Source organism: Acartia tonsa, chromosome 2 (genome assembly GCF_053477335.1).
Source record: "Acartia tonsa isolate MP-2025a chromosome 2, ASM5347733v1, whole genome shotgun sequence".
In the NCBI taxonomy this organism is placed as follows: Eukaryota; Metazoa; Arthropoda; class Copepoda; order Calanoida; family Acartiidae; genus Acartia; species Acartia tonsa.
The window spans coordinates 42,577,616-42,604,390 of NC_137261.1; the positions used below are offsets into that span (position 1 = coordinate 42,577,616).

The 26,775-nt window shown below is 34.0% G+C and overlaps 1 protein-coding gene across 4 annotated transcripts in view; it reads left to right on the top strand.

Annotated features, from left to right (window-relative positions):
• Positions 1 to 4,870: 4,870 nt before the first annotated feature.
• The window catches only part of ko (Stork-head domain-containing protein knockout), a 142,456-nt gene continuing 120,551 nt past the window's right edge, over positions 4,871 to 26,775 (top strand). For 2 of the 4 annotated variants that reach the window (XM_080150940.1, XM_080150937.1), the window contains exon 1: positions 4,876 to 5,181. The gene's annotated coding sequence lies outside the window, so the exon portion shown is untranslated. Of the gene's footprint in view, positions 5,182 to 26,775 lie in introns of all 4 variants that reach the window. The other 2 variants (XM_080150938.1, XM_080150939.1) reach the window with 2 other exon arrangements.

Below are 26,775 nucleotides of genomic sequence, written 5' to 3' on the forward strand. Positions count from 1 at the left end.
CCGTCCGTCTGTCCGTCCGTCTGAGACAAAGTGGGGGAAACGTGATTTTCATGTTTTTCTGATTTTCTCAACTCCTTTTTAAGATAATGGGCTGAAATTTTCAGGATTGCTTAAATCTACATTTTACATATTTTCCTTAAGTTTTATTACGATTTTTTTTATTAATAGGGGTGCTAGATCGATTCCTATATTTTTAGGTTTTCTATTGTTTTCTCAACTCCTATTCATGATTTGCGGCTGAAATTATCAGGGATTGAATATGCTAATAGTCTACATATTTCCATCAAGTTTCATTAACCCTTACAGCTCGGGCCCCAATTCCCACCTTAATAGATCGGGGGGGGGGGGGGGGGCTCCAAGAGCCCCCCCTCTATCTCGGCTCCTGTTACAGATAAAGACGTAAATTTTTTTTCTGGTGGTTCATGTGTATTTTTAGAGAAAATTACTTTTTCTAGTCATAGCAGCCAGGCCGCTCCTTAGCCGCTTTTTAGCGGCCAGCCGCTAAATTTTAAAACAGCTGTAGAGCGGCCAATTTTGCAGCTAGGATGACCAAATTTTAGGACGAACTTTTATTTTTCATAAAAAAAAAATTACTTTTTCTGATCATCGCCAAAAAACGGCAAATAACGGAAACCGCCATTTTCGGCGGTTACGGCGGTAAAACGGCGGTTGGCGGCGCCGATTAATATTTTTATCTGTTTGATGTTGCTCAAGGATTTACCAAAAAAAATTATAGGACTCTAGCTGTAATAGAAGCCACGATATTCATGATATATGTCTGTAGTAAAAGCCGGACAAAAATCGGTCATAAAGTCGGTCAGGGAGCGGTCAAACGGTCATAACACATTTTTTCTCAGAAGGTCATTGATATCTAAGTATTCACCAAAAAAAATTTAGGTTTCTCCTTATACACAAAAGTCATAATGTAGAAATTAAGATTTTTTTAGAATTTTTTTCTAATTTTGGTGCTACCCAACCGACTTTGACCGGACACCACGACCGACACAGACCAGATATCCTAATAAAATCAACTCTTGCCGACGTATAATTACTAAACTTAAAAAGTCATGAAGTCACAGCACTCCATCTTACCTACAAAAAAAATGAGATTGAAAAAACTAGAGGGGGGGGCTCTTGGAGCCCCCCCCCCCCGATCTGTAAGGGTTAAGATTTGTTTATAAATTGTGGTGCTAGATCGATTCCTAGATTTTTAATTTTTCGTGATTTAAAGGTTGCATGATTTTGAAGTTTTCGTCATTTCCCTATTTCATCAAATATATAGGATGACACTGGTATATTGTAAATATATTCATAATATACATTCATAATTTCTGAGCTTCGCTACTTATGGATGTTGTCATCCTTGTTAATCTTTTTAACCAAATGGTATAAAAAGCAGAAAGGGATACAATACCCTAAGTTTTATTAACACGTACTCTAAAGGGCTTAAAACCTTGGATAATCCTCAATAACTTTAATCTATCGTAACCTACCCCTAAAAATCCCTGAATTATAAGTATATTCTTTTAATAATTTTAATTAACATAATAATGTATCATCCTAGGTTTCTATATCTATATCTAACTAACTATATATCTATAATACAAAGTAGAATGATGTCTGTCCGTCCGTCTGTCTGTCCGTCCCTCAAGATCTCGGTAACCACTGAACCGATTGGATTCTACTCTTCAGGGAATATACCTACTGGTCCTGTGGTGGTTTTAGGCTATTTTCTTGGGGGTTGGGACACCCCCAACCCCCCCAAAAACAAAAAATCCCCCCCCATTTTTTTGCTGAAGATTTCCTTGGTCCTTTTACGATGCACAAAATTAAAACAAATATAAGAGCCCCCACCCCTTTCCTTGAAATAAATTGAAAATAAGGGGGGGGGGGGGTTGAGATAGTTTTTCGTTTGTTAGATAAGGTACTATTGACTCAGGTTATTGGCACGGGGTTAATGAATCGTAGAGTTAGGCATAGAAAGAAAATAAACTCTCCTTTATCAAAATATGCAATATACAAAATTAGACTATCATTTGCCCGTCATTCAAAAATATTACTTTTGTCTTTTTGAGCCAATCTAGTATACATATAAAACAACAACCCCTTAAATTTGCCTAATTCCTGCCACCAAACCCACCCCTCTGGAACTAATTCATAAAAAAAAGTCGGAATTCAAAGTCCATCTGTCCTTAAAGTGTCACAATACAATTATCAGGCTCGTTTAACTATTAATTTACTGTGATGTCATAAATATTTCAGGACCTTTAAAATATATGTAAACTTTCCTCCTTTTACACAGAACCTTATGACTTTTGAAACAAAGAACTGTTGCTCATTAAAAGCAAAACTTTGCTAAAATTAGGGTAGGTCTGTCCGTACTTAATGGACTGCTATTATTGTTGATTTAGGCATGAATTATGATTGTGTTTTTGATTTTAAAATTGACATGTTTGATTCCGAAAACAGTTAGGTAAAGTTTAGAAAACGTAGCAGCTCTATAATTGTTAACAAAAGTCTACATGTACATTTTATGCATGTTGGTAGTTTACATTCTTTACATCTATATTTTATTATAAAAAAAACGTTTGTAATAAAATTATAATAGTGAAAATTCCAAATTAATAAAAATAAGTTCTATAAACCTAGGGGAAAGAAAGAATAATTTAATTTTATTTTCATTTAGCTATTCCTGGAACCCCTAAATTTTCATAATTTCAAAGAAATTAATTAAAAGTTGATGAAAGGTTAACTTCATGTAACGGTTTTATTGTTATAATTCTTCTAACCTAATTAATCTGACCTGCTTAGTTTGACCGCCAAAATGGCAGAGCAGATGAGGAGAAGCAGCAACATGATGGTATAATAAAGGGAGAGGAAAATGTGTAAGGGGGGATTAAAAAGGGAAAGGATTTCCTTGCTCACTCATGACCGCAGTAAACTTTATCGCAGAAAAGTAATTTTTTTAAAGAAAAATTATGGCATAACATTTTCATAATTTCAACATTTTCAATATGATCTTATGAATGAAAATAAGAATTCTTAAGGCCAATCTATGATGTTTAAAACACATTATGTATTTGTTTATTTTATCTAAAATTAGATAATAGCTATTATTTGATTTATTTCATCAATTTCAAAGAAACATCTATAACAGAAATATGTAACTCCGCCCAATTTTTAAAACTATCCTAATAACATTCCTTATAACCCTTTTATAAAGTTCCTTTTTATCAAATTATTACAGAAATGTAAAAACAATAGACGGTTCCTTTAAACTTTAGATTATTGTATCTTTATACGGTTAATAAAAATATTTTAAAAACCTAGAGGCTAGGGACGAAACCACTAGTCCTATGGCATTATTTGAGCTTCATAGAAGCTCTACACAGGTCCAGCTGGATGGTTTTAAGCTATTTTCTTCTCAAACCTCGGATTTCTAAAATAAATTCCCTATATGCTAGTGGCGCACTGCTACTAGTTCTTATGAAGTGAGTGGACTTTTTTTTAAATGTAGGAAAGGAAATTTTTAACAATGCATTGTGTTGTACGCAAAATTATCATTTCTGACGCAATATGGTGAAAAAATCGTCGGAAAAAGTGCGTTCGTTCATTGTGCTTGGACGTTCATATCTTGTGTGTGTGTTTGAGTGTATGTGTGTGCGTAATTATTAATTAGGAGTGAAAAAGTGTGTCTTGTTGGAGAATCCTACTTTTTGTTTTTCTTTCTCTTTTATTTCCTTTTTTATTTCCAAACATAAAATATGATATAAAACAAGGACAACTATGTCCATAAGAGGCGTTATATTTGAAATAGAAAATAACTTACCCTACACATAATCAGTTTTGACAGTTATTGTAAATAAATCACTGGATTTTACAAAGTTGAAGATAGCTACAAATTTAATAAACCATTTTCAAAAACTAAACTTTTTTCAAACTTAATTATTCTTTAATTAACTTGTTATAGAGTAGCTGGGCTACAAAAAACATCATTTATAGCTTCTATTGGCTCCAAAAACTTTAAAACGCACAGGTACTTGTGGTTTCTAACAACTTTTTCTGTAGATAAATAACATAACAGTCATTACTCATTTTAAATCACAAAGTTGTAGTAATAGTTTTTTATTTACAATTCTAGAAACCAATTACTATATACTTTATTCGGTGTTTATCAAATGACATAGATTTTATTTCTTGCTACTTTTTTTATTACTAGCGGCTACGCCCCTAGAGGCCTCTAGTGGCACTTTAAATGTTTTTGTTTGTTAAATTTAATTTTTTATGTACGATACCACCTTATTTGACGTTGAAGTCTCCCCTAAGGGGGGGATTTTTTTGTTTTTGGGGGGGTTAGGGGTGTCCAACCCCTTAAGAAAATATCTTAAAACCACCACAGGACCAGTAGGTATATTCCCTGAAAAGTAGAGTCCATTCGGTTCAGTGGTTACCGAGATCTTAAGCTTCAGACGGACAGACAGACGGACAGACAGACATCGTTCTACTTTGTATTATAGATTATATTTGAAGTCAAAAGTGCCAAAAGAAAGAACTATATACCCCCAAAGAAAGGACAATTATCTTTCAAATGATCGTATTCCTATGTTTCAAAAAGGATAATATGAAAATCAAAGTTTAAAAGAAATTTAGATTTTGCTGAAGATTTTAATTTAACATTATTTGAAGAACATCTCATATACTTCATCTACACCTCTCCTTCACCCCTTCCATCTAAGCACCCCTCCCCCTCTCCTCTATTACCTCCGTATTTTACAATCCCATCTCCTCCCAACAAACCGAAAAATGACCCCACTCTTACCGCTTTGTAGCCCCCCTCCCCTCTAAATTGCCCCTCCTCCTTTAATGTTTTAGTAATTCTTAAAACCTTGCGGTGTAGAGTAGTGAAATACTTACTTTATTTTTAAACAAAATTATTATGAATCATTAATTTCTATACATGAATAATAAAAAATCTATGAAACAAATAACAAAAATGTTCTCAAGTGAGTAAAATTTTTAAAAATGTAGTGATCTAACTTACAATGTGTTAAAACAAAAATAAAATAAGGTGAAACTTAGAAATAAAGTGTAAGTGAGAAATTAGCCTTTGAAATAAGTTTCTGTTTGTCTGTAGAAGCTACTTGTAGACAGACAGGAAAGGGCTTACTAATTCTTAATAAGGTGAGTGCGAATTATTTGGTTTCTTAACCTCTCTACTTAGTCAATTTAAATATAAAATAATAATTATTTCTTAAACATTTGCATTTTCAAATTTACGCAATATAAAGAAGTAAGATTTTTGTCTGAAGCTTAATATGTTAGAAATTGCAGGTCCAAATGTATTGTACTTTTCAGGGAAGATTTATAAATGATTGGGATGGTTTTAGGCTATTTTCTGAACTCCTCTGCCCTCCCTTAGAGGCTAGGGGCGAGGCATCTAGTTATTATAAAATAGTAATATATGGATTAAGGAAAACTTTATAGGTTTTTTTTAGGGTTTTGATAACTAAAAGTTTAATATTAATAACAGAATTAAAAAGGGAATATATGAAGGAGGTAAAGAAATTGAGAATTAATCAATTCGTCTCTATTGTCTTTAATTTTTTCATTGCTTTGAATATATTGTCTATTGTCTTTTCCCTGCTCTGTTTGTGAGCTGATGATATTAAACCACAAAGTCTGATTAAAACTGTGACTGTATGCTAACCAGCATTTAGTTATGCTACTTTGATTTAAAACAGACTACACAAATTTTCTTTATGTTATAGGACGTTGAGATTTTTTGTTCCTTTAGATCTATATTAGTTACTTCGCCCCTAGTCTATAGAGAAGGACGTGGGAGATCAGGAAAATAGCCTTAAAACATCTCAAGACATTATATAGCATCTTTGAAAAGAACATTCAATTCTGATCAATATTTTCAGTGATCATTTGCTTCAGAATACAAACCTTACTACTTTATTATAGGACTAGCGGTTACGTCGTTAGCATCTAGGGGCTCTGTATTTGAATTGGCAAAGGGGGGCTAGAAGAAATAGCAACCATCCCAACTTAAGTCTAAAAATGAAATATCCTAAAACCTTTACAGAACCTAAGTAAAGTTTACATGAAATAGAATACCCAATCGGATTCAGTAGGTATTGAGATCTTAAGCTTCTGTCAAAAACTCATACTACTTCATTCTATTCTAAATCAGAGTTAAGGCTTTTTTTCATGGGTTAAAAAGTTTTAAACTGAACGTGCTCTTTTAATACAAAGGTAAATATTATTGATTAATTGATAAAAACAATAATAAAAACTCCAGCTAGGCTAAATATAAGCTAGCATAGTAAACTTTACAAAATAAAAGAGATTAAATTAGGTTGTATTGATGTAATGATTTTTGGTAGATATAAGATTCTATTAGAATACATCATTTTTCTCACAAAGTTGCCATAGAAATCAGACAAATAAGCCTAGCCAAATTATAAGAAGATCGATATTATGACAGCTATGCCCACATTTATTGAATGCAATATACATATTTGACATAAACTATTACACTAGTAATCAGGGTGTCGGAGCCGTATAATTTTGATGCGGCTCCGGCTCCAGCTCCGGCTCCGGCTCCTACCTTAAAATTAATATATCAATTTTTTTCATTATTGAATTTGATAAAATAAAATAAATAATATAAAATATTTTGCTTTTATTTGATTAAAGCTATATAAAAGTAGAAGGATGTGTGTCTATTTGTTAAGTAACAATAGTTTTTCAGTTTATTATATGGAAATAGACCGTTGCCAAATTATAATATTACTTTAAAAGATCATTTTTAGCTAATCCGGAGCCGGAGCCGTTTTTAACGAAAAATACGGCTCCGGATCCGGCTCCACCAAAAATGTTGCTGCTCCCGGCTCCGGCTTTGGAACACTGCTAGTAATAGTATTACATGATGACATAATGCTTTCGACTTGCCTTATTGTGTCTCAATCCAAACAAAAGACAATTAAATTAATGAATTTGACAAATTGAGATTTACTCAGAAGCTTTTTATATTGGCTATAAAATAACGTCATATTGGCCTACCGTTGGTCAATTAAAATGTAAACTTTCCTTCCATTGGCAATGTCTGTGTATTGGCCTATCATTGGTCATTTGTATTGTCTGACGTTATTTTTTTCATAAAAACTATAAAGAGCTTCATATACACAACCTATTATTCCAAATGATTTTAATTCAAAAGTGAAATTTAATAAGAAATAGTAACTATTTTATGGGTAAATTGGATAATTTGATTTAATTAATTATTAGATTAACAATGTTTGACCAGGTGCTAATACTGATCAGGAAGGTAGGGTTGGACAATGGGAGTGGAAAAAAAGAAACTCGATTGGTAGGAGGACAATATTTTATTGTATTTATTGACGTAATTCTACTGAGATAGATTATTTAAATATTTCACTTACAATAAAATGTAACCTTTATAAAATACTATTGGCTTCGCCCAAAATCAAGCTCTAAAACTTCCCTGAATTTCCTTGTTTAACTGTTTGAACTAATTTGATTAAAATATTTCCCTAAAATTTCTACCTGTCTATGACTTTGAATATGTAAATATACCGGCGGAACTTTAATTTGGTACCACCTGCCTGTTTTTTATTTTTATTCATGCCTCTTAGAAATATTGATTCGTTAAATAACCCTTTTTATTGAATCTATATTTAAAGTGATCATTAAACTTTAAGCTAATTAAAATGCAAGTTTAAGTTAAACCTCAATCAATTCAAATACTACTGTTATTTCTTGTAAAAAAAGTCATTAAGCCATATGATACCTTAATTACCATTAATTTACACTACCCCTTGTGGACATAATTATCCTGGTTACTTTATATTTTAATCTTTACAAAAATTAGATATTCTTCTAGAGTAACTAATCCATCATTTGCTTGTAACTAAAATGTTAAAAAATGATACTTCTAATAAATCCGTGAAATTACTTTTTTGATGGAAAGGTGATGCCTATCAGGGAATGAGGGATTGTTAAAAAAAAATCTTTTAAAAAACAGAGAGGCTAGAACTATTCGTCTGATAGCACTTTTAAATTTAACTAGTGGCTTTTCCAAGAAAATAGCTTTAAACCACCGCAGTACCAGCATCTAATTTTATTTTGTTGTTGTTGAAAATAATCGTTACCAGCAACATTTTACCATAAAGATATCTACACCTGAATTCCTGTGTGTTTTGAGACGAATTATACCAATTGGCAAAAATTGGATTTTTGGTTAGTACTCAATCATTTTTAAAACTACCATGGTTTTTAAAGATATTGGTGCTTTTGGTGTTTTAAAAAAATATAAAACTAGTAATATTCTGTCTTTTGAATTGCTGATATAACGTCATTTTAAAGGCACTCTTATTACAGGAATAAATTAAGAATTTTGTTTATTACGAGTTGATACAATATTATGACAGACAGGTAGGACTGTTATAAAACTTCTCAGATAAATGCACAAAAACCTCAAAAAATGACATTATAATACACATACACATTTGTATGTCAATAAAAAGAGTTGCTTCGCAAATAGACTGTAATATTCACCCCCCCCCCCCAAAAAAAAAAAGAACTACAACCCCGAGTCAAATTTGTAGAGGTGTGAACAGAAATGCAAAATGTTAACTCATTCCCGAGGGGGAAATTAATTTTTGTAAGGCTTTTCGATGCACTAGTGTTCACATCAAACAGCTGAAAAAATAAATCAAGGACTATTTTTAAAAGATAAACTACTTTGTACCATGCAGGAGATTTTATGCGTTATGATGATAATTGTAGCATACTTTTGAACTCATACATAGATACAGTATTACCGATATAAGTTTTGTTGCTGGTTTCTCAAACGAACCTTTTAAAGGCTTATTTTAGGTTAGTGTATTGTTAAATAAAGAACCCCACAGGAGTAGACCCTCTGTTTCCTATGGTTAAAATAGGTTTTTTTTCCTCCAGAAACTAAAAAAGGTTTGCTTTAAATATTAATATAATAATTATAATTACCAAAATTGTAGCTTAAATACAGTTTCTTCAGAATTCATATCCCTACCAAAGTCGATAGAAATAGGATTTAAGCTTTCTTTAAACATTTTTCAACCTATTGGTTTTAGACATATTAATTTACATCGATCAATCAAAAAATGGCTAGGATTGAAAAGTGCAGAATTGGCTATGGTACAATTAATAGCTGTTCTGTATAAAGAGTGACTGCACCTGCGACTCTGCTATAAAAGAGACAGGGTTTGGTATTCCAAAACAAATTTCGTTTTTAACATATAAAGTTTGTGTTTGTTTTTAGTTCTAGAGACGCTTTACAAATTACCCAGTTTAGATTTAGGCCATTTTCTGGATGATTTTTTATAAAAATAAGTCTTAAAATGGCCTTAGACTGTTTTATTTTCAAAATTAAGCCTTGGAGTAATTTCATGCCTTTTTCCACCTCCCCCCCCCCCCTCTCTGTACTAGGGGCACAATCGCAAGAATGAATAAAATCAATTAAAATTGTTGAGTAACTATCCTAATCACTGTATACTAAATACATACATCCATTCTACATATGTTAGAACTTTCATACGCGCTAATACATATATGTTTGGGATAGATACAGATATTACCTATCAATTTTTAATAATTAATATTTTTGGTAAATTTGGCTTCATAAAAGTGTGTTCTGGAGACTTTTCATAACAAAATCGAAGGTATATACCAAGCAGACCGAGATAGTTCGTACATTTAAAGTTACAAGGGCAAATTACCACGTACATGTTTCTAAAAAGTAGAATTGATATTGAAATTCTCGTTGTTTTGTGCATACAAAAAAACAAAACAATGCATATTACGTTTGCCAAATTAATGCAATATCAATATTCAAACCATACCTAACACCTTTACTTTGTATAATCCTGTTTTGAATTGATTTGAAGAGTATACACTCCTATCCATACGTGCTAAAATATGTGCTACTACGATTATACGAACTTTTAAGGTTAGAATTCATTTCCGCATAGTAACGTCTTGTATTATACTTATATTTTCAAATTTCTTCCTTCAGTTGCTAAATTTATTACCACAGCACTAGTGGCTTGTTGTTATTATTTTTTCAATTATGAAACACTTTGCAGTTGTGTCGCTTTTGCGGAAGTCATGACACACTGTTTTTTATGCATATGGGGACATATTAGCGTTGGATAGGGGGCATATGTTGGGGTTATATGTCAACATTCAATACTATTGAAAAGCTATTCATTATTGATTTAGTATATTTGACATTGTTTTGGGTTTAAATCAATGAAAGGTTCAGCAAATTAGAGCAATACCTTTGAAAAGACATGTGGAACACAGAAACCCTAAATATTCAACGTCTACAAGGCCTTTTCTTTATGGGTTACTATACCCGCTATACTTCTTTACCACTATTTACCAAACCTACCCTTAAATAAGTACAATTTTTTTTTATGAAAACAGTGTCTACGCAGTTTTTTCTCTACTAAATAGTGTTAGGTACCTTTCCTATATTTTTAAAATTATTTTCTAACTATTGACAAAGCTATCCTAGTTAAAGCTTAATTTAGTTTCAAGTGAAAATTTATCACTTGTTGTTGTTGTTTTGGCTGCTCATAGTCAGTTTCCGGTCCGGGTAGTCATCAGTGGGGTGAGGGGGGGGGGCGTGGGCTTATGGTGGGGGCTCTGGAGGGGGGCGTTGGAGGGGAGGAAGGCTGGTGAAACTTGGATGGGAGGAGAGGAAGGCAGCTACATGGGTGGGATTTTGCCAGAGGTCCATAGGAGTAAGATTTGTAGGATTATTTGGGCATGAAAAGAGGTGCTGGACTGTTTCTGGGGTAGGATTAACAGGACAGGATGGGCAGTTGGGGGTAAGAGAAGCGTTGATGGAATGGAGGTAGCTTTGGAGTTTAGGACAATAGTTGGATCTTAATTGGGAGAGGATGGTTCTGTAGTGCCTGGGGAGTTGGATTTCGGAGGGGTTGATGTCAGGGGGAGCTTGATTAAGGACAGGATTAGGGGGGTAAGAATTTATGGCTTGGGTGACAGCTGAGGTGTGGAGTCTGGAGATTGTGGATTTGTAGTTTGTGGGAAGGAGGGTGTTGTCGGGGGAAAGAAAAGGTTGGAGAGTAGGAAGGAACATGGATTGAAGAGTGGATTTTTTGGATCTAGGGCCAGGGGGGGTTGTGACGTTGTGAAAGGATGGGTGGGAGGGGCGGAGGGAGGAGGCCAGGTATTGGGAACAAAGAAGGGAAAGGTGGTTCCGTACTGGTAGGATTTTGGTTTCTTGGTGGAGGTGGCTGATGGGAGATTTTTTAGTGGAACCAGTACAGATGCGGAGGGCTTGGTTTTGGAGGACTTGGAGTTTGTCAATGTTGTTTTTGGAGGTGTTAGGGAACCAAACAGGACAGGCATAGGTGGTGATGGGGCGGAGGAGGGTGTTGTAGGTGGTGAGGAGAGTCTCCTTCTGGTGGCCCCATTTGGTGCCAGCCAGACATTTGAGGATTCTAAGGCGGGAGGAAATTTTTGAGGAAATGGTGGAGACATGGGAACTGAAATTGAAAAAGGTGTCAAAGGTAACTCCAAGGATTTTAGGGGTTTTCTCAAGGGGAAGGGTGGAGCCGTTGATTTGGACTTGAGGATGGAGGTTGGATTGGTGCTTGCGGTCAGAAGTGAAGAGGGTGACAGTGGATTTGTTGGGAGCTATGGAGAGGCCGTTGGTGGAGGCCCAGTCAGCGATTGAGGAGAGGTGGGAGTTGATGGATTCAACTGACTGGGGGATGTTAGGGGAGGAGTGGAAGGAGTTAAGGTCATCGGCATAGGAGGAGGTGTGGGCAGGGGGAATGTGGGGGGCATCTGCTATGTAGAAGTTGAAGAGGACTGGGGAGATAACAGAGCCTTGGGGGACGCCAGTGTGGACAATTTTAGGAGAGGCATTGGTGTTTTGATAGGAACAGAAAGCCATCCTGCCACGCAAGTAGCAGGATAGCCATCTAATGATGTTGGGATGAAGGTTGGAGGAGGAGATTTTTTGGAGAAGGAGGTGGATGGGAATGCAGTCAAATGCTTTGGAAAGGTCGATGGAGGCAACAGTTGTGCGGCTGGGGGGGAGGTTTTGATTGAAGCCATTGGCAATGGTGGTGGAAAGGTTGAGGAGGGAGGAGGTGGTGGAGTGGAGGGGTTTAAAGCCGTGTTGTGAGGGGTGGGTGGAGAGGGATTGTTTAAGGTAGGGGAGGAGTAGGCGTTCAAGGACTTTTGCTGCAGGACAGAGGAGGGAGATTGGGCGGTAGGAGGTGGAAAGGTCAGGGGGTTTACCAGGTTTGAGGAGGGCAATGATTTTGGATAGTTTCCAAATGGCAGGGATGTTGGCAGCGGAGATGGAGAGGTTGAAAAGTTTAGTGAGGTAGGAGATGCCATTTGGACCAAGGTGTTTAAGGTGAAGGATGTTAAGGTTGTCGGGGCCAAGTGCAGAGGAATTGGAGGAATTTTTAATTGCTTCAAGGACAAGGGCAGGGGTAAAAGGTTGGAAGTTTCTGTTGAGGTGGTTGCGGCGGCGGATTTTACGGATAATTTTTCTGGAGAAAGGGTTGGAAGTATGACGGGAGACAGAGGTGAATTGACTGGTGAAGGATTCGGCAATGTGGAGGTGGGAGGTGTGGACTTTGTTGTTGTTGAAGGAAATGGGTTGGTTGGAGGGAGGGGAGTTGTTTTTGCCGGAAAGGGACTTGAGGAGGGACCAGAATTTGGAAGGATTTGTTCTATGGTCGGATTTGGAAAGGGTTTCTTGCCATTTTTTGTTGGAATGTTGGTTTACTATTGAGGAGATTTGGTCATTAAGGATTTGAATTTGAGGATCATGGGGGTTGGTTTCTCTTAAGGAGTCTCTTTGCTGGATAAGGGGTTTAGCAGACTGAGGGAGGGTAGGGTTGGAATTTTTGATGAAGCCAGCAGGAACAGTGTGTTTGGAGGCAGTTTGGAGGATTTGGCGGAAAGTGGCTTCACCTTGGGAGCAGGAGGAAGGGTCAGGAAGGTCTTCAAAAAGGGTTTCAGTTTCTAGGGTAAAGGTGTCCCAGTCTGCTTTATGGAAGTTGTGGAAGGTTTTGACAGGGCGGGGGGTTCTGGTGATTTCGGGAATGGAGAGGAGAATGGGAAGGTGATCAGAACGGAGGGTGGTAAGGGTGTGCCAGGAGAAATCAAGGGCAAGGTGGGCAGAGCATAAGGAAAGGTCAGGGGAGGTAGGTTGGCCATTGGGGGGAAGGCGGGTAGGGGAATCCTCGTTGAGGAGGCAAAGGCTGCTCTCATTGAGAGCTTCCAGCAGAGCCTCCCCACGATTCATGGCAGATTGGTCAAGGGTAATGGAGTTCCAGGCAGGGTTGTGGGCATTGAAGTCACCGACTAGGATAAGGTCATTTGGATTTTCAAAAAGGAGGTTAAAGTCAGGGGTGTATTGTGGGGGGCAGGAGGAGTGTGGGGGGAGGTAAAGGTTGATGATTTGTAGAGGGGAGCCATTGCGGGAAATTTGGATGCCATCAACCTCAAGGGGGCCATTGGAGAGGTGGTTGAGGTTAAGGTGTGTGAAGGGGATGTCTTCGGCAATGAGGAAGGCTATTCCTCCACCAGGTCGGTCTTGTCGATCCTTCCTGATGAAGTTATAGCCAGGGAGGGGTTTAGGATTGGATTTGCAGGAGAGTTTAGTTTCTTGGAGGCAGGTAATTGGGATGTTAAGGGTTGAAATAAGGTTGTGGAGTTCATCTTGGGTGGTAAGGAGACCGTTACAGTTGAATTGGAGGATGAAAGGTTTACCAGGAGGTTTGCGGGGGGCAGGGGTGGGGGAGGAGGGGGCGGGGGTGATTGTGGGTGTGGTGGTGATGGAGGTGCTGTTGGGGAAGGTGGGGGAGACGGGGAGTTGGGTGTGGAGGGTGAGGGAGGGGGGGAATTTTGGGGGGAACAGGAGGGGCATATCCAGAAGGGGGAGTAGTGGGTGGAGGATGGAAGGAGGGAACATTTGGGGTGGACCCATTGGAGGCAGGAGTTACATTGGAAGGAGCCAGTGGATTTTGTAACACCTAAGGAACAGATAGGGCATGGAAATTTGGGGCCACGGGATTTAGGTGGGGGTGTTGATTGTTGGGGGGAAATGGGTGAGAAGGGGGTAGGGGAGGCAGAGATGCAGGGTGGACAGGACCAGTTAGAATTGTATTCGGATTTGGATGAGAGGAGGGAACATTTGGGATGAACCCAAAGTTGGCAGGAGTTACAGAGGAAGGCACCAGAGGAGCGGGTTATGTTGCGGGAGCAGGTAGAGCAAGGGTATTTGGGACCAGGATTTGGATGGATGTCGCCAGAGAGGATGAGGGGAGGAGGGGGGGTGATGTTGGATGTGGTTATGGAGGGTTGGAGTTGAAAGGCCTCCAAGGCCTCCAGAGCTGACAGGGGCTGACTTAAAAGCCCTTTAGGCCAGCCCCGTGGGGGAAACCCGGACGGGAGACATGGCTGTCAGAGCAGGTGGTTTGGTGCAGGTTTGCCCGGGGGTGTACATCTTCTTCTCCTCCTCCCCGGATAGGTCCACTGCGGAAAAGCTTGCACCCTCGGACCTCACATTTATCACTTGTAAATATTGCAAAACAAATAAATAAAATCAGTGATAAACGGATTTGAAAATTGTTAAAGATTTTAAGAATTGCTTGGCTGCTTTATCAAGAGTGTGAAATTAAGGGTTATATTAGGAAAAATTACTTGGCTATTACCATGCATGATTAGACTTAAAAACGAAGATTGTACACCTTGTGGAGTACCCGTCCTCTGGATGTTATCCAGGTACACTAAGATAAGACCTTGTGGTGTATCTGAGCTCTAGAGGTTATCCAGGTACAATAAGATTAGAACTTATAGAGTACTTCTAGAGGTTAAATTGAATAAAAAATATTTAAAGATTTTTCCATTTAATCATTCTTTTATTATATGAAAACAATACAAACAATTTCTAATATATTTAAATAAAGATTAAAGATAAGAATCATAGCATAAGTCAAACATTTTCATAGATTTTAATCTATTAATCAAGTATTACCAATATAGAAAATTTTGTTTTTAAGTAATCTTACAAATTATGTTTCTAAAGTCCTCATAAACAGTGGAACCCGTTAATCGTATTTCTCCCTATGGATTTTTTTCAGTATGGTAACTTTTATACAATTTTAAACGAGAGATAGAACTTTGTTGTATTAGCCTATCCCTTATAGTAATGTTGTGAATAAAAATAATATTTTAAAGAAATACTAAAGAAATAACACTGAATAACAGCTATTAATATGCATATAAAATTGATAATTTATAGATGTAAGACGTGCAACAACCAAGCATAATAGGCGGTTCCTAAAGACATCCAATCACATTAGTATGCCAGTACCAATGTAACAGCAAAAAATACTAATATTGAATAATTATATAATAGTGCTTAGCTTTAACAGGTGCTTTTTATGTCTATATAAAAATTTAATTATAAGTTGCTCAAAAATTTTGTTTCAAAAAGAATAACAATGTAAAATTTTGGCAGGTATTTCCAATAAATCATTAAATATTTTACGACTAATATGTACATGTTTTACAATTTTGAAAAGCAACCAACAAAATTGATTTTAATTGCGTTATTAACACTTACAAAGTTCCACTGTGATGCAGGAACCGACGATTTCTGGACATACGTTAAAGATATACAGTAGCTGCGCTATTTAAAACTGATAAATTTATGCGGGAAGGCAAGGACACCCTAAACAAATGATGAGCGAGTTTGTATATTTGTGTGAATAACTGTAAATGCTTATATATATTTATTAGTTTAGGGATTTACATGTAGCTACGCTCTTAGCTTTACGGGATTATCAATCGCGAAACCGCAATTTTTTCATCAGATCCAGTCAATTTATAAAAAAAATATGATTAGTGTAACAGAAATTGTCCACAGAAACGTAAATACAAATAAAAAATAATTAAATATTATAATTTGAACGAATATGCTTTAAAAGAATATATTTTCTTGATATTGTTCCATAAATAAGTCTTATATATTATTTTTTATCTATGTTAGGCTAAGGAAAGGAAACCCTAACTCCTAAGCTAACCTATGAAATTTTACAGGATTTATCCTATAATAAATTAAATCTTACTGCTATAAACTTTATAGGAAATCAATTGTCCCATTCTTTATTATCAAAATCAAAAAAAATCCCACCCATATATTGTAAATCTAATTGGAATTTTTGAAAAATAGTTTCCGACTTCCATAATGGTTGAAATATGTTGGTATGTCAATTGTACTTTTATGACATGACCAATAAGATTTTATCAAATGTTTTATTTTCATATATTATTTTATATTTTTTCTTCTTCAAAGGTTAGATGCACAGCATAAGCTTCAGTAATTTCTGAAGACGAAGAAAGTTCCTCAATGACGTCATAAAAATGATGGTTGAGGAGAGGAGGAGTGGGAAAGAAAACCCCTAAAAAGAGATGGATGATCCCTCGTTTTTTTGACGTAACATTCTGATTTTTTGAGGGACTTTTTTCGTCTTCGTAATTTGTTGTAAATATTCTTTGCTTACCTAAAAGGGGCATCTTTTCTTTTTCCATTTAGTCCCCCTTGAATTTACATAGATTTATATGAAAGACATCTATAATACAAAGTAGCTTGATGTGTGTCTTTTTTCTGTCCTAGAAGCTTAAGATCTCAGTAATCACTGATTCTACTCTTCAGGGTATATACCTAGTGGTCCTGTGGTTGTTTTAAGCTATTTTCTTGGGGGGTGAGACCAAATTTTTTTTAAATTACCTCTTGGGGCAAAGCCCCTATAGGCTAGGGGCGAAGCCGCTAGTATAATTAATTAATCGACTCCTATTTTAGCACAAATCTAAACAATGGACGATAAACCGATATGCATCCCCAATTATAAAATATTAGAGGACTATATAATATATCTAATATGATTTTATTTTAGCATTTTAGTGGAAATTGTTTGTGGTACGATTTTTGATATTGCTGAGGACCGGCTTTAATCCTGCGGATATCAATCGGTTTCCATGCCGTACTAGAAATGTTTTTCTTACCCTGTTATTGTTATGTGAAGGTGGTATTTAACATGCATAAATTAATAATTACTGTACAGATCAAGATGATTTGTCTGTCTCGACGCCTACATACTACCCAGCCACAGGAAATCATTTTCCAGCACGGCTTCGAATCCGATTGGTTCTGAGCCATACTGAAAAGTCATGTATTGTATCATGTTATTGACAGCTTTACGTGATTAATAAGATAAAAATCATAAAATTAATACTTTTTAGTTGGCTCGGTCTTTTGGCCCTTATGGTGGCAAACTAAACTGGAATTAAACTTATGATTTTTCATTTTATTATCTGCAGAAAGCTGTTAACCAGAGCCGATTTTGAAAGTGGCTCACCTATTAGCGATCTTTTAATCAAAATGACAGTTGTGAGCCGGAAAACACTTTGGAAACACCCACCGGCTTACTACTGTCCTTTTGATTTATATATCCATGTTTTAATGGCAGCATTGGCAATGGAGAGCACTAAATGGTTTAAAGATCCAGCTTTGGGAAGCTATTTATAACGTCTATAAATAGAACAGAGAAGTACAGTTTTTTTTACTGCCATTTTTATTTTTTTCTTAATTTTGATCTCTGTTCTTCTTTACTTCAGTTGTATATGACCAATCCTATGCATTAATAAGATATACTATTATGGTTTTATATGGGAAAGTCTAATTTGCAAAATAAAATTTGTTGATAATAAAAACTGTAAATATATGGGGTTTTAAAATAAAAAATTAACAGTTATTGCCTTTTGTTGTTCATCTAGCATTTAAACTGTTTGTTTTAATAGATGCAAAGAATTTATGGTGATAGGTCATTTGTTTTGTCTGCACAAAATAGATTACAAGTACATACAGTTAGTGCGCGTATACTAGTTATTTGTTATTTACCAGTCAGACAAAGGGACGGACGAACATTGAGAACTAAAGATATCCGCGCATTTTATTTCCTAAAAAATGAAATCTTCCAAAAACGAACATACTTATCTTTTTATAAATTACTTCTTTGGGCTTTATAAGCGAGGGGAAGTTAGTGGCTAGAAAAATAACTTAAAACCATCCAAAGCCTTAAATCTCAAAATAAAATAGCCTTAAACCATCACAGGACCTATGTGAAGCTTACCTGAAATAGTGAAACCAATAAGTTAGTAGTTATATAAATCTTAAGCTACAGATAAAAAAAACCTTGCTACTTTATATAAAAACCTTGCTACTTTATATAATATAATTATATAGCTACTAAAATTACACTTTTATGACTAATTGTCCATAGAATCATCATTTAAAAAGTCTAAGATTATTTTGATATTTTCACCCTCACGTTGCTTCGTTTCCTATATTATATCTTTTCAAGATGGAATTTTTATACTTGGTTTTGTTAATTGATACGGCGATTCTTTCAAGCCTTACTTTAATATAATTTCTTGCTGTGTTGAGAGAAAACGGACAATTCCTAAATGTAGAAAAACTTACGTTTTGATAATCTCCCTAAATTGAACTTTTGTTTACTTCAAACAGCATGAATTTATAAACTTTACTAAGTTATTACAATTACTATTATTGGTAAGGCTTGCATGGATTAAAATTATTCGCTCACATCAGCAATTACTTAATCCATCTAATTTATTTGCTATTGTAAATATAAAACACGGATGCTAAAATGTATGGACACGATAAATCTCACACTACATATAATTATCAGTCATTGATTCATAGTTTAATTTTATTAATATGCATTTACGGTCGATTAGTGTATGTATGTTAGAATTACAGAGACACAGTAGACCGACATTGTACATTGTTTTTAAAAGTACAAAGGCAAATAACCCAGGGAGTAAGGGGCTGTTTATTACACTAGTCTCCAAAGTTTTATTAGAACGTTTTCTTATTCGTTGGCTTAACAACTTTGGGGACTTTTATTGAATGTTGATTGATTAGTTCATAAAGTTAAGTGTCTAAACGTTTCAACCTCACGTTGCAATTTATAGAAAGGATAATTTCGTGTATCATCATTAGAGATGTAGATCAAGTTTTTGCAATTGCCTTATCCCTTTAGCAGGGGTGTATATTCTGCATGGGATCCCCTGCTCAGGGGGGGGGGGGGGGGGAATAAAAAATAAGTGGTTGGAGGGAAAAAAATGTAAAAATTAAGAAAACTGAAAACATTTTTTCCATTTCGCCCCCCTCCTTGGTTAAAAAAAAAAAAATGTGTGGTAGGAGGGATAAAATAGATAAAATATAGAGTTCTTTAAATATTTTTCTATTTTCCCCCCTACTTTTTAAGAAAAATCTATGGGGGAAAAAAAAAAATTTTTGTAGCAGGGGAAAAAAAATAAATCTTGTGCAGAATATACACCCCTGCCCTTTAGATCCCTGCAAATAATCACTAAAAAACTACTTCTGAGAATTGATATTTTGCTTAAAATAGTTTTAACTCGAGGGGGTTCCCTTTATGAACAAGTATGTTTTGTACATTGTACAAAAAAGGACCCTGAATTAACCTATCATTATATGATAAAAAGGTGTTACATCCATTCCACATAAAGATTTTAATATTGTCAAAAACAATAGTTTTCTTGTGTCTTTTACAAATTTATTTAAATTTATCATATTTAGCCCTATCCATCTTAATTATATTTTCTCCATATTGTATATTTATTTTGTTCTACTAATTGTTTTTGATGATATCACTCTCTTGCCCATGCATACATTATTCCTATTATTTGGCATATAGTTATAGAATTGCACTGCCTTTTTCAAATCCAGAGATTTTAAAAGATTAGATGATGGATGGTAAATTGATGTATAACCCCTAATTCAGTTATACAAAATTAACCCTTCTTTAACATCATATATTTTTTGTAGGACTTTTTACAAAATAATGAAACTAACGAAAAACACAACGCTTATATGAAAATTAAATAACGTATACTAAACTCCATAATGAATTTAATTAGATAGCTAATATGCTTATAACAATAAAATTTATGGAATATGCTATATTCTGAAAAATGGTTGTATAAATATAGTAAAACAGCTATGAAAAACCAATATTACCTATTTGCTAGCATAATTAAATTAAATACTGTTGTTTTATTTATTGCTTTCAAATTTTTTTGCAACCTTTTTCTTTTTATAGGTATGTGGTTTGAATTGTATCTTTACAGTGTATTGTAATCTAGTACTGAAGGTATTTAGAGTTCGATTAATATTTGATTAAAGTCCAAAATATTGAAAGCCAACGAATGAGTGATCGTGTTTACGAATTTGTGGGTACAAATCAAGAACTTCTAAACTTTTTGGAGGTGGAAGGGGGGGGGGGGTTGTAAAAGCTTTAGAAACAGTTAAAACATTAAAATAGCTATACCCCTCTATCTACCAGAAATATGGGACTTCATATTTTTCATTTATTTTTGTCTTAAAGAAACCTGTTCAAATTCAGGGAAACAATAAGCATGCTTAAAAAAAGTAAGTAGACAGTAGTATAATTCTTAAAATAAAAGTCAGTTAAGGCAGAAAAGGTTACTTTGGGAAATTTTTTTGAATGAAGGATGTCTTTTTTGACACTTGCGTTTGTATTACTTAATCTTTGTCTACCATGTTCTAATTTTTCTTCTTTAGAATATCCCTTCTTTGTCCATCTGATTTTAGGCAACTAAATAAAATTTTTGGACATGTTACATGACATTCATGCCTTTAAATGTACATTTTGGCCGCCAAGGAATTTTTATCAGACTTGTATAGTGTAAGATTAGAATACACAAAAAGGAGTATTTTTCATATTTGACACCTTATACGAAATTGGCAGAAATTGTGGTAGAATCTTTCGAACGGATTATTTCACCACAGAAACCTTCTCATTGATTTTGTTTTAAAAACGTGTTTTTATCTTCTGCGGGGCTCTGTTGAACCATTAATTGACCTAAAATTTATATCAAAAATACGTTTTTTTCCACAAAAACATAAAATGCACAATGTTTTTGAATAAAATAAAAGTATACAGAATTTATATTGTATAAACCTAATAACGCAAGTTTGGCGATCTTTTAAAATATTTTTGTTATATCATAAGATCTTAGTTTTATACATATACTAGAGTTGGCTCAATATAACTATATCGCTATTGGCTAGTTTTCTATAAGTATATATATAAATCTATTATCTATTTCTCAACAAATCTATTTTCCTTCCCCTCCATTACTATCTAAAAGAAAGAAGTAAATATTTATTATTTTAAATGATTTTAAAAAGATTTTTTCAATTATATTTTTTTCACATTACCATCACCAAAGGGTTAATATGATTAAAATTTTTGTTTTAATATTTTAACACAAAGGAAGTGTCGCCACAATCGAATTCATTTAAAATACAGTTTTCTTAGATTTACTCTATTATGAACGAATATTTTTTATTTATGAAATAAGGATTAAATACTTCAATGTAATTCAAATATCTACATGAAGTGAAAAACTTAATTCATTTAATAAACAAATAGAATAAAGGTTCTATCGCTTTGGTCAATGAGAGTTTGATGAGGATTATTGGAGCACTATGAGTTTTAAACACTTTACCATTGGAAGACTCGAGCTCATTTATAGACGTTTATTTCCTATATAGATCTGTCATGGATCTTGATGCAATAAAGCAGGCCGTTTTGTAAATGTTAAAAATTTCATTAAATAAAAGTAATCGCAAATATACTTAGTAAAAGACAAACCCAGGGGTGTGCATTTTTCTTGTTAGAGAGGAGTTGTTCATTTAAATCTTGGAAACGGTTATGCTCTCCTATCTTTTATACATATTTATGCTTATTTGAATACGAATCTTATACCACCCTCTAACATAGAGTATTAGGGTTTTTATGTTTCTGATTTCTTAATGGATAAAAACAAACACACACATCCTTATACTTGAAATACAGATATAAAGTCATAAAAGAGATATCAGATAAAAAACAAGATAAATTTTGTACAAGAATATAAATCAAAAGAACATACAAATACTTATGTAGACATATACAATATACATACAAGGATGACAACATCCATGAAATCCATCATATAGAAGAAGTTGGACAGTAAAATAGGCTAAAACTATCCTGAGAATAAAGTTAAAGCAATTCAGCGTAATTTTTTGAATAAAAAAAAGAGACAAGTGAAATATTTTGAAATCTTTTAATATTATCAGCATTTCGATAAAAAGTATTTTTTTTACAAATTAAAATCTCCATTAAATATCCGCTTTTAGTAGCTTTTTTGTTATACTGACAGTTGGCGAATTTAAGAGTAGAATCGCTTGTGAAGGTCCACTCGTAAAAGACAGTCAGACAAACACTTAAAAAGACAATTCAGATTGATATCTCAACCACATCAAAACACATAACTTACCACTCATGCACCCCCCCCCCCCCTCCCCCTTCCCTCAACTCAAACACACCTAACTTCATAATAAAATGATATTTAAGTTTCAGAAGTTTTCGTTTTGTCCATCATAACTCTCACAGGTTTTACAGAAATTAACAGAAAAGGGTTATCAGAGCTCAATAAGGTGCTTTGTGTAATAGCGCTGATTAAAATAAGACCATAAATGGCAAAGGTAACAAGCGTACAAGCAGTTTTATTTATTTGCTAGGGTTTGCAAGCTTTTCTTAAAATTTTTGAAAAATGCACTGTTTTTTTGTTGTTGATGATAAGCACTTTCTAAGGTCTGATTTTTTTTGCAGTACATAGAAGTCTACTTTAATACAAAATATTTTATTATAAGGATATAAGATCTTAATAAACAAAGCAAATACTAATTCCAGTCTTTAGTGGTTATTTTCCTTTATACTTTTTAAGTGTGTGTACATTCTTGGCTTACTGGATATCTTTAATCCAATTGTCGTGTTGAGAAGCAGACATATTCATTTGAAAAAAACAAGGATAAAACACAAAATATGCACAGAAGAATAAAGCTGGAATGGAATTTTCTTTTTAAAAAAAGAATTAAACCTAACCATATAATGAGGAACGGTACATTGGACTTGGTTGGCTTTAAAACTTTGGGGACTATTGTTAAATCTTGAATGGGTTTTACAAACCATCATTGTCCACAATTAATTTTGTTCTAAAAGAAGGGGTGATTTTGTTTATCATAATTGGGGGTGTACAGTACACATTATTTTTCTATTGTCTTGTCGTATATGATCCTTGAAAAATTCTAGAACTATACAGAAAGAAAAGCTTAAACTATAGAATAGTTTCCCAAATCAGAGTGTCTTGTAAATAGAATTTTAAACATAGAACTTCTACTACTTTCATTCTGTTATAAGACAACATAGGGAACTTTATGCCTATTGAGATCTAACGCACCTTCAAAATTGCATTCCAAATATGCGAAGAAAAAAAATCATTCCCATATAAACAACCCCTTAAATAGTGGATGTAAATATTCATTCCCATATAAACAACCCCTTAAATAGTGGATGTAAATATTCATTTAATTCCCTGGTATCTCATTTATATCCCTGGTATGATTTTAGAAGATTTTTAATTTTTTTTGGAAGATTTTTGAATTTTTATTAATTACTAAAAGAAAGAAAATAATCTCCTTTTTTCATATTTATAATATTTTTTTGAAAAGAACACTTATTTTCAATATATATAATTTAGCATACAAATGAGTTTTTGTTTAAATGAGAATGATATTCCTGTCCAGTTTTTTGTTTAGGAATGAATATTTCTTACCCTCGTGAATAAATGATGACCTATCGGTCCATCATTTATTCCCTCGGGTAAGAAATATTCATTCCTAAACAAAAAACTGGACAGGAATACCCCATTTATTTCCCTGGTATCTCATTTATATCCCTGGTATGATTTTAGAAGATTTTTAATTTTTTTTGGAAGATTTTATAATTTTTATTAATTACTAAAAGAAAGAAAATAATAATATAAATGATCATAGCCGGGAAATAAATGAAAATTAAAAACCAAAATTAAACCACATTTTAGCATAAAAAAATGAGTTTTATGTTTAAATGAGAATGATATTCCTGTCCAGTTTTTTGTTTAGGAATGAATATTTCTTACCCGAGGGAATAAATGATGGACCGATAGGTCATCATTTATTACAAAAAACTGGACAGGAATACCCCATTCATAGTCTATAAAAGTGCAAAACAAAAGTACGACACTTTTTAAATTTCATGTCAAAAGATTTTTGGGCCTAAATGAAAAATGATTTAAAAAGAAAAAAATAAACTATATAAATATGTATTATGCCGTTAAAAACTTCTTTTACGACCTAATTTTAGACCCCTCCTATTTGACTTTTATGTAAAATATATGGTAGAATATGTCATAACATATTAGAGTTTATTTGTCTGCTATTAGCACCTACATTATATACAACAAAAAGCGTTTAATTAATCCTTTATTTAAAGTAGAAAACAAGAAACAAAATAAAATTGAGCTACAAGGTACTTAACCCCCCTCCCCCCATTATATCCTCACCCCGGATGTTATGATGAAAAGGGGAATTTTTCGAAAGGCATAGAAAGAGAGAAAGAGAAAAAATAGAGAGAGAGGAAGAAAGAGAAATATAGAGAAAGGGGGTTTCCGGTACTTATGTTTATACATAAACTATAAAAATAAATAATAATTAACTTTAAAGATATATGTTTGAAATATAAGTAAAGGAATGTAATAAACTTCCCTGTTTATTAAAACACTTAAATACTATAGTTCCAGAGTTATTCACTTTTAAACAGACAAACAAACGGACACTTTTTAACTTTGTTCTATAATTTTTGCTGATTCGTGTAAGCACTTTCCTCTTTTAAAAACAGAAGAAAAAGTGCTTCATAGGTAACCACCCTCTGACCTCCCCCTTATTTTTAAATCATCTGTTTACGCCCCCAGGAAAGGAAAGGTTACCCTGAAAATATTAAAATGGTTTTCAAGGATATATCATTAAAAGATAACAAAATCTATTGAATTTTAGCAAAGAATATTTTGTTCTATAATATGTTTTTCATAATACTACTATAAACACCTCCAACACCCTCGCCCCCATACCATATTATTTGTTGAAGCAACAGGGTGGACTAATTACCCCTCCCCAACCCCTGTAATAATAACCACCACCCCTTTTGTTTCCCTGTTGGTTGATCATCCAGGCGTTGTACTGTTGCTTGATGATTGTCTCAGTTGGGTGTGTTTTCACGATGCTGCACAGCTATATCCTAGGGATCTAAAGAGATAAATTAACGTACATCCTCAATGATAATACACAAAATTACCCCTTCTGTAGATTAGTTTGCAAAGTCGTTAAGCAAACGAATGAGTAACGTTATCATAAAACTATATCCTCCTTTTTTCTGTATTTATGTCATTGCATTTCAGATGTACCAGATATCTTAAGGAATAAGACAATTGACGTTAAATTGATTTACATCTCCAATGATGATGAACATAATTACATTATTTGTTGAAAAGTTTTGACACTTTTAAAATTCAATTTAAGTTCACAAAGTTTTTGAGCCAACCAATAAAATAACGTAGCTATAAAACTTTAAATCAGTGTAATTTACAGTCTAATGTCCTCTCTCTTCTGCATTTTAAATTTCCTAGAATATTTTTTCTTTTTTAGGAATTTTTTATGTAATCATTTCAGAATTAGTTTCTCCTTACTTGGCGAAACTGGTTTGATTTAGAAGAAACAAGCAGATTCTATGAGTCCTTTCTTGCTTAAATGTAGAAACTCTAAAAGCTTTCTTTCTTACAAGAGGAAGTTCACTCTGTTTACCTTATTTAAAAACTGGGCTTTGAAGTCACAAGATTTGTATAATAACAGTATAATTAAAGCTTGGATTAGCCTTATATTGTAGTATTTTACTATAAGGCAAACTTCTTTCTAGAAAACAATCATATTGTTTTTATTCCTAAATCTTATTTGTCAAAGTTTCAATATTTAGATTGGCCTTTTGTTTTTCCTGATTAATTATTATTTTATCTTTGAAATATTATAGATTATCTAAAACAAATTAATGCAAGGTTCATTTACCTTCATCAGTTATACAGATGAAAACCCGAGATAAATCGTAAAGCAAATCTGCCAGTTGGCTGGGGTAAACCATATTTCCAGACCTTGCCAAACTAAAGACGTTAAAAGTAAAATGGTACCTATTGCTGCTATGTAAGATTAAAATTAATGTTTAGAAAAGGTTAAACCAAATGTCCCAAAACAAGAATATCAAATAACCCCAGTAATTGCTACATGATAAAGGTATTTGGATCAAAGAATTTATGGTCTGCAATAGTTGGATTAATATGCCATAGAAACTACTGCGAAAACGTCTTGCTTCAAGTTGTTATTAACTATAACCAACTATTTTTAGTAGCGAAGCTACTCTATAATTCACTTTGTCTGTCCGTCAGTCCGTCCGTCCGTCCGTTCGTAACGCTATGGGGAAAATGGGATTTACTCAGCTCCTATAAAGGATAGAATTCTGAAATTTTTTGACAACATTCCCATCATTAAGGAGCACAATTAACTATAAACAACAATGACGGTCGGACTGACTTTTTGCAGGTTTTTGGCTATTTTTATATTTTTTACATTTTCCCCCATATCTTTGGTGTTTATGATCCGATTTT